At 51.3% G+C, this 15,293-nt stretch overlaps 1 pseudogene; it reads left to right on the top strand.

Moving 5' to 3' along the window:
- Window positions 1-4,281: 4,281 nt before the first annotated feature.
- LOC103297149 (glucosamine-6-phosphate isomerase 1-like) lies at window positions 4,282-5,081 on the top strand (annotated as a pseudogene).
- The last annotated feature ends 10,212 nt before the right edge of the window (window positions 5,082-15,293 follow it).

Raw genomic sequence — 15,293 nt, 5'->3', positions numbered from 1 at the left:
GGCTGGGGGCAGCTCCTGCATTGAGCGTCTGCCCCCTGGTGGTCAGTGCGCATCATAGCGACCAGTCGTTCCGCCATTTGGTCGATTTGCATATTAGGCTTTTATTATATAGGATTAGTTTCAGGGGTACAGTGTAATGGTTAGACAACCATATACTTACCAAGCGATTCCTCCAATATTTTCAAGTGCCTGCCTGGCACTAGACATAGTTGCTTCAGTATTATTGACTATATTCCCTATGCTGTACTTTACATCCCTGTGACTATTTTGTATCTACCAATAAGTTTTTCTTACGCTCTTCACCTTTTTTACTCAGCCTCCCAACAGCCCTACTTCTGGCAACCATCAGTCTGTTCTCTGTATCTATGAGTCTGTTTCTACTTTGTTTGTTTGTTTTGTTCTTTAGATTCCACATATAAGTGAAATCACGTGGTATTTGCCTTTGTCTGACTTCCTTAGCGCAGTACCCTTTAGATTCATCCATGCTGTTGCAAATGGTAAGGTTTTATTCCCTTTTATGGCCAACTAATATTCCGTTGTATATATGTGCCACTGCTTTTTTTTGGATCCGTCTTAATGGTTACTTACAATCCAGGGGATTGGCCCTGGGGAGAAGGGTGATACTGGGCCCTAATTGTGGGCTGCAGTTATCTCAATTGCCACCAGGTGGCAGGCCTGCCCATTTCTAACAGATGGGAACTCCGGCTGTTGGGAACTCAGATTGGCTGATGAATTTGTTTATTCATCATTTATTCATTCATGGTTTTTATTCCCCAAGCACTTTGGACTCCTAATATGCGCCAGCAGGCATTGTGCTGGGTGTGAGGAGAAAACAAAAGCGGCCCTTAGCACAACTCTCTACTCAGCCGCCAGTCATACGCCCAGGCCAGGGTCCGCAACCACGGATCAATGTCTGTGGGGCAGGCCTGCTGCCTGGGCCTGTTCCCACTGCAGCCACGTGGGTTGGTGCCCTTGCCCTCTGTTCTGGAGTGAGAGCCAGGTTTGGATCTCCTCCCACCCGGTCTCAGGTTGCCCACAGCAGGTCACAAGTGTAGCTGCATAGTAGTCCCTGGGGCTGAGGTTTCCTCTGTCTCTGTTGCTCCTCTAAACAGGCCCAACCTCAAACCACCAGTCCCCCCTCCCCATCCTTTCCCTTTATTCTGGCAACCTGTCTCCGAAAGGTTCATCCAGGGAGCAGAAAGTGGGCACCTGGTGCAGACCCGGGTCCCAGCTTGAGGTTGCCGTACCCCTCCTGCCTTCCTCAAGCCTTGCTCCTCCCCCTCCCCTTCCTCTGAGCTCCCAGAGCCCGTGTTCACCGCCTTGGCTGATATAACCTCAGGAGGGCAGGTATGCCACCTTGCTCATCAAAGCCCCGGGACCTGGCACAGTGGCTGGCACATAGTAGGTCTCAACAAACATGGCTGAAGCTCTCAGAGGAGGTGAGGGGAAGCAGCTCTGCAAAGGCGTCGAGGTCTGCAGAGGGAAGCCCCACGGAGCCACAGGAAGGAGGGAAGGGGAAGCTGGATGCTAAGGACACACCTGAGAGTGTCCATACGCCCAAGTAACTGCCTCGGATTGAACCAGAGGGCCCTGTGGACCCACCTCAAGGAGGACCACAGTCTGCTTCTCATGCACTGACTCCAGACCCAGCAGGGGGGCAGCGCCTATTGGGGTCACTCTTTAGAAGGGCCCCCTAGATGGTGTCCTTGGCCGGCAGCCATGGAGCCCTGTCGCTGCCTTCCTTCCCTCCCCCCTCTCCTCCTGTCCCAGCTTCCCTGGCAACCAGGAACACCTTCCCTCAACCCGTGCCCGTGCCTTCTGACTCACGGTACAGCTGGCTGGAAAGCATCTGGCCATGACCGTGGCCCTGGCAGCTGGCCCGCTGGCCCTGCAAGAGGAGCACCCCTCCCTCAGACCTTCCATGCAGTCCTCCATTAGGGTATGGCCACTGAAAACTTCCTCATACCAGCCCCCATCTCTTCCAATAAAGGGGAGCCCACCACCAGTGCTGTGTGCCAGGTGGAGTAGGAGTCCCGATCTTATCAGCTCATCACATTCCAAACATTCCCCCTGAGTGGGGGAGGGGTGGCCAGAGAGGAGAGTGCTGCTTGACTGGGATATCCTGTGTCTCAATTTGCTTGTTTCTCCCTAGTTCAGACCCAGGCCACCGACTCAGTTCCCTCCATGGACCTCCCAGGCCCTTGCACCTTGGACTCATGTCTAAATCCCTACTCTTTCCTTTTCTGGTCTGTTCTGTTCTTCTTTTCCCTCCATTTTCTCTTTGCTCTCTGAGCCCTCTCCTCTCTGTCACCCCTAAAATTTGTGGGAGGAAGTGGGGGGACCAGGCCAGGGTTCTCGGCCAGGACTTTGTCTCTATTCTAGGCATCCAAGAACTCTGGGTTTTGTCTGCCCCCAGTTCGGCATCACCGTCCTGTGCATCATGCATGAGTCCAGATTTGCCCTCTCTGGCCATGGGCTCCTCTCACCCTCGGAGCCCTGAGGTCCTGGGGTCCAAGTCCTTGACCTCTAAGGCCCTCACAGGCAGGTGGTCTGGGTCCTACCTGGAGAAAGCTTCCCAAAGCCTTCTTCTAAATGGCACAGGATGAGAAGTGAGGGCCAGCTCCTTCACCTGCCTCCCACCTCCATGAACCCTGAGCCCCTTCCTGTCTGGCTGAAGGAGGGGCTCTCTGCCCACCTTCTTTACATAGAAACAGTGGGTCTTGGGCCCAGTACTTAGACAAAGCTGTCTTGTTCCTAAACACATATGTGCACATTGCTTTGCCCTCTGGCCACCTCCCAAATCCTGACCCTAGAGAGGTGGCTGAAGAAGGGCTGGGCTCCAGGAAACGTGAGTTCTAATTCCGACTCAGCCACTGACTTGCTGTGTGACCTGAAGTTAGCCATTATCCTGATCTGAGTCCCAGTCTCAGTGCCCCTGAGAAATGGCTGGAATAGACTGCTGGCCTCCTGCTCCAGAGCCAAAGGGAACTGCCCACTGAGTCCCAGACTGGACTGAAGTTTTGACCAGGTTTTTGATGGAGGACGTGGAGGGGAATCATCAGGGAGGTGTTCCCCTTTGGAGACAAGTCTGTTTTGTTTTCTGAGTGAGGAGCAGGCCACTCCCAGCGGTTCCCTTCGCCCCGGTGCTCCTCAGACTATTCTCTTATCAGAAAAGTGTGTCCAGAAAAAGTAGTACTATGAAGAGTAGATACACACACACACACACACACACACACACACACACACAGATTCAACATCCAGCTTAATGGTGAACTATGGAAAGCGTTCCTACTGAGATCAGGAACTGGACAGGGATCTCTCTATCACATCTGTCCAGCCCTACAATGGAAGCCCCAGACAGAGCACTAAGGCCAGGAAAAAACATGAAGAGAATTGTAAAGGAAGAAATAAAACTGTCCATATTTAGATGGCATAAGGGTACACAGAGAAAATCCAAAAAAGATATAAACTATTAGAACAAGTGAGCGGGCTTCCGGTGCTGAGCTTGTCTGGGCAGTTAGGTGAGGGGGGTCATGAGTGTCTGTGTTTCCAACCATGAGCGAGCTGTCAGCACGCGGGCGACTTGGTGTGGCTATGTCAGCTGTGTCCATGTGTTATGCCATCTCGTACCAACCTGGCTACTGGGATCCCCAGTAATATGAAATGCTCGCCCTGACCAGTTTGGCTCAGTGCATAGAACGTTGGCCTGTGGACTAAAGGGTCCCGGGTTCGATTCTGGTCAAGGGTGTGTACCTTGGTTGTGGGCTCAGTCCTCAGTAGGGGGTGTGCAGGAGGCAGCTGATCGATGTTCCTAACTCTCTATCCCTCTTCCTTCCTCTCTGTAAAATCAATAAAATATATTTTTTTTAAAATGAAATACTCAAGGCTCTGCAACACAGATGATGGCTACATTGACCTTCAGTTTAAGAAAAGCCCCCTAAGGTCCCCTATAAAGCCATGGTGCTTGCTACAGTGCTGTGTGTGTGTGTTCTTTTTAAAAAAATGTCTTTATTGATGTTTTAGAGAGAGAGAGAGAAACATGGACAAGGGAGAAACATCCATCAGCTTCCTCCAGCATGCCCCCTACTGGGGGTTGAGCCTGCAACTCAGGCATGTGCCCTGACCAGAATCCAACGGTGACCTTTCGACGCATGGGATGACGCTCAGCCAACACCGGCCAGGGTTACAGTGCTGTCTTTGATCGGCACCTTTCTCATTATCACAGGTTCCCTCCTGCTGGCAGGTCATATCTGCAAAGGGTTCTCCCTCAGCCCTGAGACCCATGTCATTGCTGCAGCTGCTGAGGGAGGTATCTGCCATCAGAAGCTCATCATCCTGGACCACTACTCTTAGGCCAGCAAGTGGGCCGCCAAACACCAGGAACCGCATCATCCAGTTTAACCCAGGACCTGACAAGTACTTCATCCTGGGGCTTCCCACCGGAGCACTGGCTGTGAACCGAGTCCTCTAAGAATGGAGACCTGTCCTTCAACTACGGGAAGACCTTCAACGTGGAGGAGTCCTTCCTGGAGAGCGTCACCACGCCTTTACGTGGAACAGCTTCTTCCAGCCCACTGACATCCGCCCAGAAGACACCCACATTCTGGGTGGGAATGCAGCTGACCCGCAGGCTGAGAGCGGCGCCTTTGAGGACAAGATCGAGGCTGCAGGTGGGATGGAGCTGTTTGTTGGAGGCATCGGCCCCAACCCATTGCTTTCGATGAGCCGGGCTCCAGTCTGGCGTCCAGGGCCCGTGTGAAGGACACCATACTGGCCAGTGCTAGGTTCTTTGATGGAGGTCTCTCCAAGATGCCCACGATGGCCCTGGCATGGGCGCTGTCACGGATACGAGGGAGGTGATAATCCTTATCATAAGGATTACAAGGCTCCGAAGGCTTTTGCTCTGTACAGAGCCACCAAGGAGGGCGTGAGCCATATGTGGACCGTGTCTGCCTTCCAGGAGCTTCCGTGTTTGCGTGCGATGAGGATGCCACCTGGAGCTGAAAGTGAAGGCTGTCAAGTACGGTCAAACCTCAGTTCTCAAAAGTCTCCCACCTCGAACAATTCGGTTCTCAACCTAGTGGCTCATGGGAAAAAATGTCTCGGTTGTCGAACAAAGCTTTGGTTTTTGAACCTGACAACCCTTTCATGCTGATACCTCAGCAGGATAAAAAGTGTCTCTCAGGCAACAAACAAAGGAGAGAATGCTTTTGTTGCTGGCAAAATCGACAATTCGCACAATTTTAAAACATAAAGAGGCCATCAAGAGTGCTAATGTTGTTAAGGGTGTGAAAGTGCTCACAAAACAGCAACCACAGGCAGTTGAATAGGTAGAAGAATTGTTGTTGATTCGGATAAACAAAAAGCTGGTAGCTGGTGATAGCATTTCGGAGGCTGTGGTTATGAAAAATTCGGTTAAGGCTAGTAGGGGTGGATCGATAAATTTAAGTGTTGGTTTATAGATTAAACAGTACTTTAGACATGTACTGTATATAAGAAAGGTTAAAGCAGGGAATCATTGGGGGGTCTGCAACAGATTAATTCAATTTACACGATTTCTAGTGGGAAGAAATGATTCCGTTTTCGAACAAATCGCTTCTCGAACAGCCTTCCCAAATGAATTTAGTTTGAGAACCAAGGTCCCACTGTATTTCAAAGGGAGCAAACCAGCCGCTCCTGCCCTGCGCATTGGCATCCTGGTGTTCCTGCCAGGATTTTACCACCTGCACATCGCCTGCTATGCATCCAGAAGTTACCGGGGTTGCTCCTACCATGAGTGACATTCCGGACCTTGATGACTAGCACTCACCTCAGCCCTGAGCTGCTGAGTCAGGTGGTGCTGAGCTCAACTTCAAGATGTTGAGCAGAAACTATGGCTAAGGGCTACGGAATTCTGCGGTTTTCCGTTATTTCACAGAACAACGGCCAGATTTTATGAGTCCATCATCCTTAAAGATGTTAACTGAGCTTACAATCAGCCAATTAGGGCATGCTCTGTTTCTCATCTCCTGGCCCCGACAAAAAGCTGACAAGTTTTACCACGTGAGCCCATACCATGGAAGAACAGCAATGTTAATTAGAAGTGCTGAGCATTTTAGAGTTGAGCGTTTCTTTTCAATAGTCTTTATTGTCAGTTTGTTCTTGTGACAAATGGAAGAATGCAGTATGTCAAATTTCTTATCACTAAGTAATTTACTTTGAAAACATCTAAGTATCTTCTCCCCTATGCTCTAACTCATGGATGTCAAACATGCTTGCTTCATGTTCTAGTGGAAGATCTTGGCAAAATCAAATATTATTGTAGCTACATCTGTGCTATTTTTCACTTGCTTTTGTACTAAGAGCAATCAGGAATTTTTTTTAAACCTCAGAGCAAGTTTTCAAAATCTGATCTGGTTCACCAATAGGTTGGGCACCGTAACATTTGAGTAATTCTATCCTTTATAGATTAAGATGTTCTGTGTATCATGCCTTGAAGGACGAGATTTTTGGCTGTTTTTTACGGAAAATGTAGATAAGTGGTTGTTATTTATAATTTATGACCACATTGTTAGCACCTTGGTTATGATGTCATTCTGCTGAAGATCAAAAGATTTGGCCTGGATCCCTAGGGGACTAGACTGTCTTAGTTTGATTCTGTTCCCTAGCTTGCAGAGGGCGATTTATGTTCAAAAGAAAGTAAAATGTCAAAATATTTTTTTAAAAAAGAATAACTAAGTGAATTTAGCAAGGTCACTAGATAAAAGATCTGTATAAGAAATCAAATGATCTTTCAATATACTACCAATGCACAATTAAGGAAAGGAATTAAAAAGACAACACCATTTATACACCATAAAAATATCAAATACCTACCTAGAAATAACTTTAACTTAAAAAAGTGCAAGATCACACAATACACAGAAAACTATAAAACATTCTTAAGAGATAATTTTAAATACCTACATAATAAAGAGACTATACCATGTTCATGGATTGGGAGATTCAATATTGTAAAGATGTTAATCCTTCCCAAATCAACCTATAGATTCAATGCAATCCAAGTTAAAATTCTAGCAGGAACATGTGTGTGCATGTGAGTGTGTATGTGTGCGTACTGACAGGTTGACAAATTCTAAATTTTGACAAATTTACAAATTTTTCAAAATTTATAGTGACAATAGACAAATTCTAATATTGATATGGAAATGCAAAAGTCCAAGAATAGCTAAGACACTCTTGAAGAAGAGCAAGGCTGGAGGATTTCTAGCATTAGCTATTAAGACAGCATAGTATTAGTGCAAAGACAGACCAGTAGAACAAAATAGAGAGCCCCGAAACACATCCACACCAACATGGCCGCTTGATTTTTGACACAGATTATACTGCTGTGCTGCACTGGGAAAATAATTGTTTTTCAGCAAATGATGCCAGGTCATTTGGATATTCATACAGAAAATAGTTATCTTGATCCCTACTTCATACCATACCAGAAATAAATTTCAGATAAATTTAGATCTAAATATAAATTACAAATGACTAGAAGAAAACAGAATATCTTCATGGCTTTGAGGTAGGCAAAGATTTCTTAAACAGAACACAAAAAGTACTAACCATAAAGAAAACACACACGTGATGAATTATTCTCCATTAAAATTAAGAACTTCTGGCCCTGGCCAGATAGTTGAGTTGGTTAGAGCATGGTCCTGATACATCAAGGTTGTGGGTTCAATCCCCGGACAGGGCACATACAGAAGTCAACCAATGAATGCATGGATAAGTGGAACAACAAATCAATGTTTCTCTCTCTGAACGTCAATAAAAAAACAACTAAGAACTTCTGCTTTTCAAAAGTCACCATTACGAAAGTAAAAGGCAAGATACACAGTTGATAAAGATATTTGCAACGCAAAGGGCTTGTATCCGGGATATATAAAGAACTTTACAGACCAATAGGATGGACAAGATGGACAACGCAATAGAAAACAGGGGAAGGCCTTGAACAGGCACCTCACAAAGAAGGCTTTCCAAATGACTTGCAAACATATGGCAAGGTGTGTGATATCATCAGTCACCAAGGAAATGCAAAACCCGTAATGAGCTAAAATGAAAAAGACTGGCACTACTAAACATTGGCAGGGATGTGAAGCGTGTAGCACTCTTGTACCCAGCTGGTGGGAATCTAAGTTGGCACAACTTACTTTGGAAAACATCAACTAAAGCTGAACATATCCGATCCCCAGGCCCCAGCAATCCCATGTCTGGGCATGTATCCAACAGGAAAGCAGGCAGTATGCTCCTAAGACACACACATGCATGCTCACCACAGCACTATTGTCAGCAGCCCCAAACCGAAAAAAACAGATGTCCATCAGCAGCAGAAGAGATAAATAAGGGGTGGTACATTCATAAGTTGGTATACTCTACAGCAACGGGAAGGAGCAGACAGCAGCTACAAGAAACAACACAGATGAATCTGACAAGCTTCACACTGAACATACGAAAGAGAATCTCATGCCCAGCTGGCATAGCCCAGTGGTTGAGTGTCTACCTATGAACCAGGAGGTCATGGTTCAACTCCCAGTCAGGGCACATGCCCGGGTTGCGAGCTCAATCCCCAGTGTGGGGCATGCAGGAGGCAATCGATCAATGATTCTCTCTCATCATTGATGTTTCTATCTCTCTCCCTCTCCCTTCCTGTCTGAAATCAATGAAAATATATTTTTTAAAAAAGAAAGAAAGCCGAAACCGGTTTGGCTCAGTGGATAGAGCGTCGGCCTGCGGACTCAAGGGTCCTGGGTTCGATTCCGGTCAAGGCATGTACCTTGGTTGCGGGCACATCCCCAGTAGGGGGTGTGCAGGAGGCAGCTGATCGATGTTTCTCTCTCATCGATGTTTCTGGCTCTCTATCCCTCTCTCTTCCTCTCTGTAAAAAATCAATAAAATATATTTTTTAAAAAGAAAGAGAATCTCACAAACTCAACGTTGAACATACGAAAGGACACATATTGTATGATTCTGTTGATAGAAAGTCCAACAGCAGGAAAAACTACTCTATGGTGGTAGAAGTCAGGATGGTAGTTCTTTTTGGGAAAATAGAGATTGGGAGGAGGCACGAGGGGATGAGGCGGGTACTGGAAATACTGCTTTTTCTATCTGGGTCTGCTTACACAAATGTGTTCCTTTGGTGAAAACCCAACCACTTTTCTGTCTGTATGTGGCACTTCAACAAAACATTCACGTTAAACAAAATAAGATGGTGGGCCAGACAGACAGACTCATTACCTTGCCCAGAGTCTCACAGCTCTTAAACAGGCAGTTCAAAGTCCCAGGTTCTTATTCCTGCTTTGTTCCTCACTCTGTAAGGCCCTTGGCGAGCCGTTTCCTCTCTGGGGACTCCGTGTTCCATCTAAGTGGACTGGGAAGAAAAGACTCCCATTCGTTGTGGTGAGCGGGAGAGCGCTCTGCCTGGGTCTCTCTGGACATGAAATAAAGAGAAGTGTGGCTCCGGCTAGTAGCCCAGGAGCACTCTGGGTTTCAGGAGAGAGTTCTTGAAGAAAGATGTGAAACAGGGACGGGGTGTGGAGAAGAGACACACAGAGAGGGGGGGTCTGAGATGGCAAGATGGCGGGCAACCAGGGTGAGGTAAAAACCGGGCTGGGAGAGCCAGGGCCACTGCAGTGCTTGAAGATCAGTGGTATCTCATGTTCAGGAGGCCGCCTCCCTCCTGCATCACCCCCATCCCTCAGGAATGATCCTCCAGGCTCACTGCACTGAGTGGATAGTGTTTAGGGAGGAATTGAAGGAAGGGGGGCTGCATTCCACACCTGGGCTGACAAAGCGCAGGGCCAACAGCCTGCAGGTGAGAGGCAGAGACTAGGAGATTTCGGCAAAAGCTGGAATCAGAGGGAGAGGGGAGCACCCAGGACCCTCAGGGCAGCGGGGGATGAGGGAGAGGGCGGGGGGTGGGGCAGGAATCAAGCTTAAAACCCTGGGATGGTTTGAATGCAAGAGGAGAGGGGGAGCCTGGAATTTTGGAGAATTCAGGGTGCTGGGTGGCTGACCCTGGGGTTTCATGTGAAGTGAGCGGGAGATTAGACGCGGCGTAGGGCCACCTCTCTCCGTGAGCTCCCTGGAGCCCCTTCTTGGGCTGGTGCAGGGCTGCGGAACCCCAGCCCCTCTCAGCCAGACACCGGGCATGTCGCCGAAGGCCAAGGCCGCTGGAGGAGGCCGAGGAGACTCACCTCTCTCATAGTCAAAGGCTGGAAGGAGAGACACGTTCTCAAGCTCCACTCCAGGCCTCTCCTGGGGGGGCGGGGATAGGTGGGAGGGGGGAAGACTCCGATTCCCAAAGAAACAAGGAGTTCAATGCAGGTTGCCTGCCCCAGGGAGAGAGCTGGCCCTGAGGAGCTGGGAGCCTGGAGAAGCCGAGACTGAAGGCCAGGGGTCTGCAGTCCCCCCCACCCCGCCGGGCCCCTGGGGGAGAGGGACATTTACCTGCAATATCACATTTGCCCTCACAAATTGGAACCCCCAACCTCCGCTGTCTTTGCTGCTTCCTGTGGGCCCAGGGTGCACGCAGGGGGCACACTCTGTGGGGTCTCACTGCCCAGGGAGTTGTCCGCGGCAGGACCCCAGTCCATGGGCAGGAACACCGCGAGGGGCAGCGCTTCGGTCTCTCAGTTGCACAGACGAGCTCCCAGAGGCTCCGTCACACACCCGGGTGCACAGCTGGGAAGCAGGTGGAGGAGGTGGGGGCTGCGGGGCAGAGGCAGCGCCCTGGGGGAGCTGCAGGAGGGCGAGGAGCATGCTTCGCTCCCTGTGGTTAAGGAGGCTTCAGGTGTGGGGGTGAGGGGCCCCCGGGTGGACATAGCCGCCAAGAGAGATAGGACCCTCTTCAACAAGGCCCGTCTCCAAACACCGCCTCCTCTAGCAAGCCACCCAGACGCCTTCATCCGAGAGGCTGTCCCCATCTTCACCGCCACCCCCCACCCTCCCTCAACACAGGCCACCTTGATCGGTGGGGTGGGAGGGGTTTGCCTCTTCCCCGTTCCTCCTGACTGACGCCTGAGCTGCAGGGGTGCTCTGCCCTCCGCAGTAGCCACACTTCCCGCCACGCACCCCATTCTAGGGTGGACCTGCCCTTGCTGCCCTGGCTGGGAACCCCTAAAGGTGTGGAAGGACCTGCCTACTCCCCGGACCAGTCCCAGCCAGGGAAGCCCAGGTCTGGGAGAGGAGAGGCCATGACTGGGCAGAGGGCCTATCCCTACATCCCCACCCACCCCCACCCCCACCCCCAGGCCTGGAGTCTCTCAGGCCACCAGCCCCTCCCCACACTCTGTGAGCAGAATGGAGGCGCTGCAGGAGGTAGGTGGGGCAGCTCCCCCACTGATCTCAGGGGCTGCTGTGGGGCAAGGGTGGCCTTGGGAGAAAGGGGAGCAGGTGTTTACCTGGTTGGGAGAGGCTTGGCTGAAGTGCAAGCTTAGCTCCTTCCACCACACCAAGAGGGAGAGAGACGCAGCTTGCTCCTAGGGCACAGGTGGGGGTTGGGGGGGGGGACTGGAAGGGACCGAGAAGGCCCATGGTCTGGGCTCTCACCCCTTCCTCCCTCCCCAGCCCCAAACCCCTTCTGGGGGGAGGGCCAGCACCTGGATTCCTTCCTGCCCCAGCCTGCCTGTTCAGAGATGAAAGACAAGGAGAAGGGGGACAGAGAGACAGAGGGCGACAGGACCAGGGGGCAGAAGTGAGGTGATGGAGGCAGAAGAGGGGGCAAGGGAGGAAGCTCCAGAAGGGCCTGGGGAGTGGGGCAGGCTGCCTGGCCTCCTGGCCCAGCGGGAGGGAGCTACGCAGGGCGGGCCCTGTGCAGGGCCCAGATGGTATCTTAACTTTCTGGGGGCCGCCCCAGCCTCTCTGTGCCCGGGGTGGTTCTGGGGGGGGGGGTGTCTGAGGGCTGCTGTGCCTGGGACGCCCCCCCCCCCCATGCTCTGGGAAGTGGCTGCTTGTCTATCGAGGGAATGACAGGCTCCGGGCAGAACCCCCACCCTGTCAAGCTCCTTGATTATTTTTTCCTGTCGGCTCTGCCTCCAGGGACAGCTTCCCGCCCAGGATGTAAGGCAGGCTGCAGCTTGTCTGACCCAGCCTGGCCCTGGGGGAGTCCCGCTCTTGGGGGGCTGGATCATCTGAGCCATGGGAAGGCGGACAGGAGTGATGGCTCCCACCCCCAGCCTGGGAGCCTGGGAGCCTGGGAGCCTGGGAGGCCCCCTCCCTGCCCCCAGCTTCCCAATCTCTCCTGGGAGAGCAGGCTTGAGCCTTTGGGATGCAGCCAGGCTCCTGCCAGGCGGGTGGGCTGTGGGAGGGAGCCGCAGGCAGCGGCTACTGTTCTGCATCGCCCATCCCCCATGCAGGGGGCGCCAGGCCCCGGGGCCTGCTTGCCTGAGTGAGACAAGAGTAATGGACACAGCCAGGGCCTGACCCCAGGGCTTTGGCTCCAGGCCCAGCGCTAGGAACACAGTCCGTAAATATTTGGGGAGTGAATGGTACTCACCCCTCCGCACACAGCTCTTTCCTGCAGCCACAGAGGCTTGTGGCAGGATTGGGGTGGGGGGGAAGGAGGCCATGAAGTCTGTCACTCTGCTTCCGCGCTGGGATCAGCATCAAAGACCTTGGGGTCCAGCCCGCTGGGCCCTCGGCCAGGTCTGGCCACAAGGAATACCACTTCTTCGTTACTCAGGGCAGCACCACTGCAGCCCCCCTCCCCCTTCCCTCTTCCCCCCCACCCCCACCCCCCACCGCCACCTCTAATGTCAATGCAGCCCCGGGACCCCAAGCCTTGCCTTTTGGGCCTTCCGGGACCCCTTTACTTGGTGGGGGTGGAAACAAACCCTGTCTGGCTTTTGGGACGTTAACAGTGGCCCTCAACCTGCTCTTCTGTGCCCTCCCTGGAGCCCTGTCCACTGGCTGTCACCCTGTCTGAAAGGGCTCAGCTCTGAATGGATCCCCCGAAACTCCTTGGGGGTTCCCTTCCCTGCCCCACCAGGAGCCTGGAGGGGACACGCAGCCCTCAGCCTTCCCTGATTGTCCATTCTCCCATAGCCTCTGATCGAGACAACAAGGCTCTCTTTTGGGGGAAGTCTGAACAGCTCCCACTCCAGGAAGCTGGGCGTTTGAGGGAACCACCAGCGCGTGCTGCAGGGGGGTGGCTGAAGTGGCCTCCGGCGCCCACTCCTAGGGCCTCGGGAGAGGCCGTGGAGCCAGGGAGCTGGAGTTGGGGCTGGAAGAAGGCAGTCGGGCCCACTTTTCCAACCCCGCTCCCTGGTCCACAACTGGATAATTCACCTCGTTTCACGAGAGTCCCTTGGGTCTCTGTCCTGTTGTGTACTATCAGGGCGAGTTACCGAAATCCTCTGGGGCTCAGTTTCCTCATCTGTAAAGTGGGGATAATAATGGCACCTACTTCACAGGGTTGTTTTAAGGATCAGCTGAGACGATGCACGCAGGACGCGTCGCATGGGAAAACGTAGAGAGTAAAGTACTCGACAAATGTGAACCATTACGACTAAGACGCAAGCCATAAAGGCCACCTTCCCCCGGTTCTCTCAGCCCTGAACTCGCTGTTTCTCATGGACCGGGTTGTGGGCGGCGGGGAGGAAGGATGTGTGGGAAATACGTACAGACTCCTGCTTCAACCTGCCTGGCCCTGATCAGGCCAACCTGCTCCCACCCACTGTTACCCTCCCCCCTGGGTTCTCACGGGCCCCCAGGTCTGGTGCCACCCCTTCTCCCCCCTCCAGCCTGGGCTGGCTGGTGCCCATCCCACTTCCAGGAAGAGGGACATAAACACAGTTCTGATGGATGAAAGCCCCCCCACACACACACACATCCTCTCCGGAAGCACCAGGGTGGTCCGGGATAGAGGCTGGGAGTTCCTGGGCCTTAGGTCACAGAGCCCAGGAAGTGGGGGAAGCACCCCTTCCCGAAAACATGGAGAGAGGGGGCAGGGTGGCCCCCCTAAGTCCATGTCCAGACCTCTGCCATCCCTGTCTGCACACCGAGTGGGTAGGAAGTGATCTCCTTGTGGCTTTGATTTGCATCCCCCTGGTGACGAATGATGCTGATCATCTTTTCAAGGGCTCATTGACCATTTGTATGTGCTCTTGGGAGAAATGTCTATTCAAATGCGTTTTAACCACTTTGCTGGCACCAAGTTGCTGGGGTACCGTCCCCCCTTTCATTGTCCCCTCTGCAGTCTGTCTTCCTTCCGAGTGCAGCTCCAGCCAGGCCCTTCCTCTGCTTGAACCTTCAGTGGCTCCCCATGGCTTACAGCCAAACTTGCCGAGTTATGCTCTGTGAAACGTGTCTTGTGAGGGATCTGAAGATGGTTCTACGGTCAACCTACGGGCCAGGTTTGGGGAAATACTGTTCTAATCCTCTCCAGGAGTTTGCCAATGCATGTTGGACCAGAGAAGTCCCAAAACAAACAATCCCCTCCGTAACCCAGCATTTCCCAAATGAATCTGACGATAAACCCACACCCCTCCCCTTGCATTTTCTTTTTCACAGCTTTATTGAGATATCATTCACATACCATACAACTCACTCACTTACAGTGTACAATTCTGTGGTTTTTAGTATATGCAGAGTTATGCAACCATCACTACAATCAATTTTAAGACATTTTCATCACCCCCCTTAAACCTTTAGCTATCACTTCCAACCTGTGCCCCCCTCATTTCTCTCTTTCAACCCAGGCAACTACTGATCGACTTTCTGTTTATATTTGCCTGTCCTGGACATTTCATATAAATGGAATCATACTATATGCAGCCTCTTGTGAATGGGTTCTTTCATGGCTCACCCATATTGTAATGTATATTCATACTTTATTTCGTTTTATGCCCAAATAATAGTCTATTGTGCGAATCTGTACATTTTGCTCATCCATTCACATGTTAATGGACATTTGGGTTGGTTTTACTTTTGAGCTATTATAAATAATGCTGCTATAAATATTCGTGTCCAAGTTTCTGTGTGGTTATATGTTTTCATTCTTTTGGGTATACACCTGGGAGTGGAATTGCTGGGTCAAATGATAACTCTATGTTTAACGATTTGAGGAAATTCCAGACTATTTTTTGAAGCAATTGCATCATTTTACATTCCCACCAACAGTGAATGAGGGCTTCAATTTTTCCATGTCTTCACCAACACATATCTGAGTTTTTGGTTCTAGCCATCCTTGTGGGTGTGAAGGGGTATCTCCCTGTGGTTTTGATTTGCACTTCCTAAAGATTAGTTGAACATTTTTCATGTGCTTA

Source organism: Eptesicus fuscus, chromosome 20 (assembly GCF_027574615.1).
Source record: "Eptesicus fuscus isolate TK198812 chromosome 20, DD_ASM_mEF_20220401, whole genome shotgun sequence".
Taxonomy (NCBI): domain Eukaryota; kingdom Metazoa; phylum Chordata; class Mammalia; order Chiroptera; family Vespertilionidae; genus Eptesicus; species Eptesicus fuscus.
The sequence above is the reverse complement of the archived record's forward strand: the minus strand, read 5'-3'. Positions and strand labels throughout refer to the sequence as shown.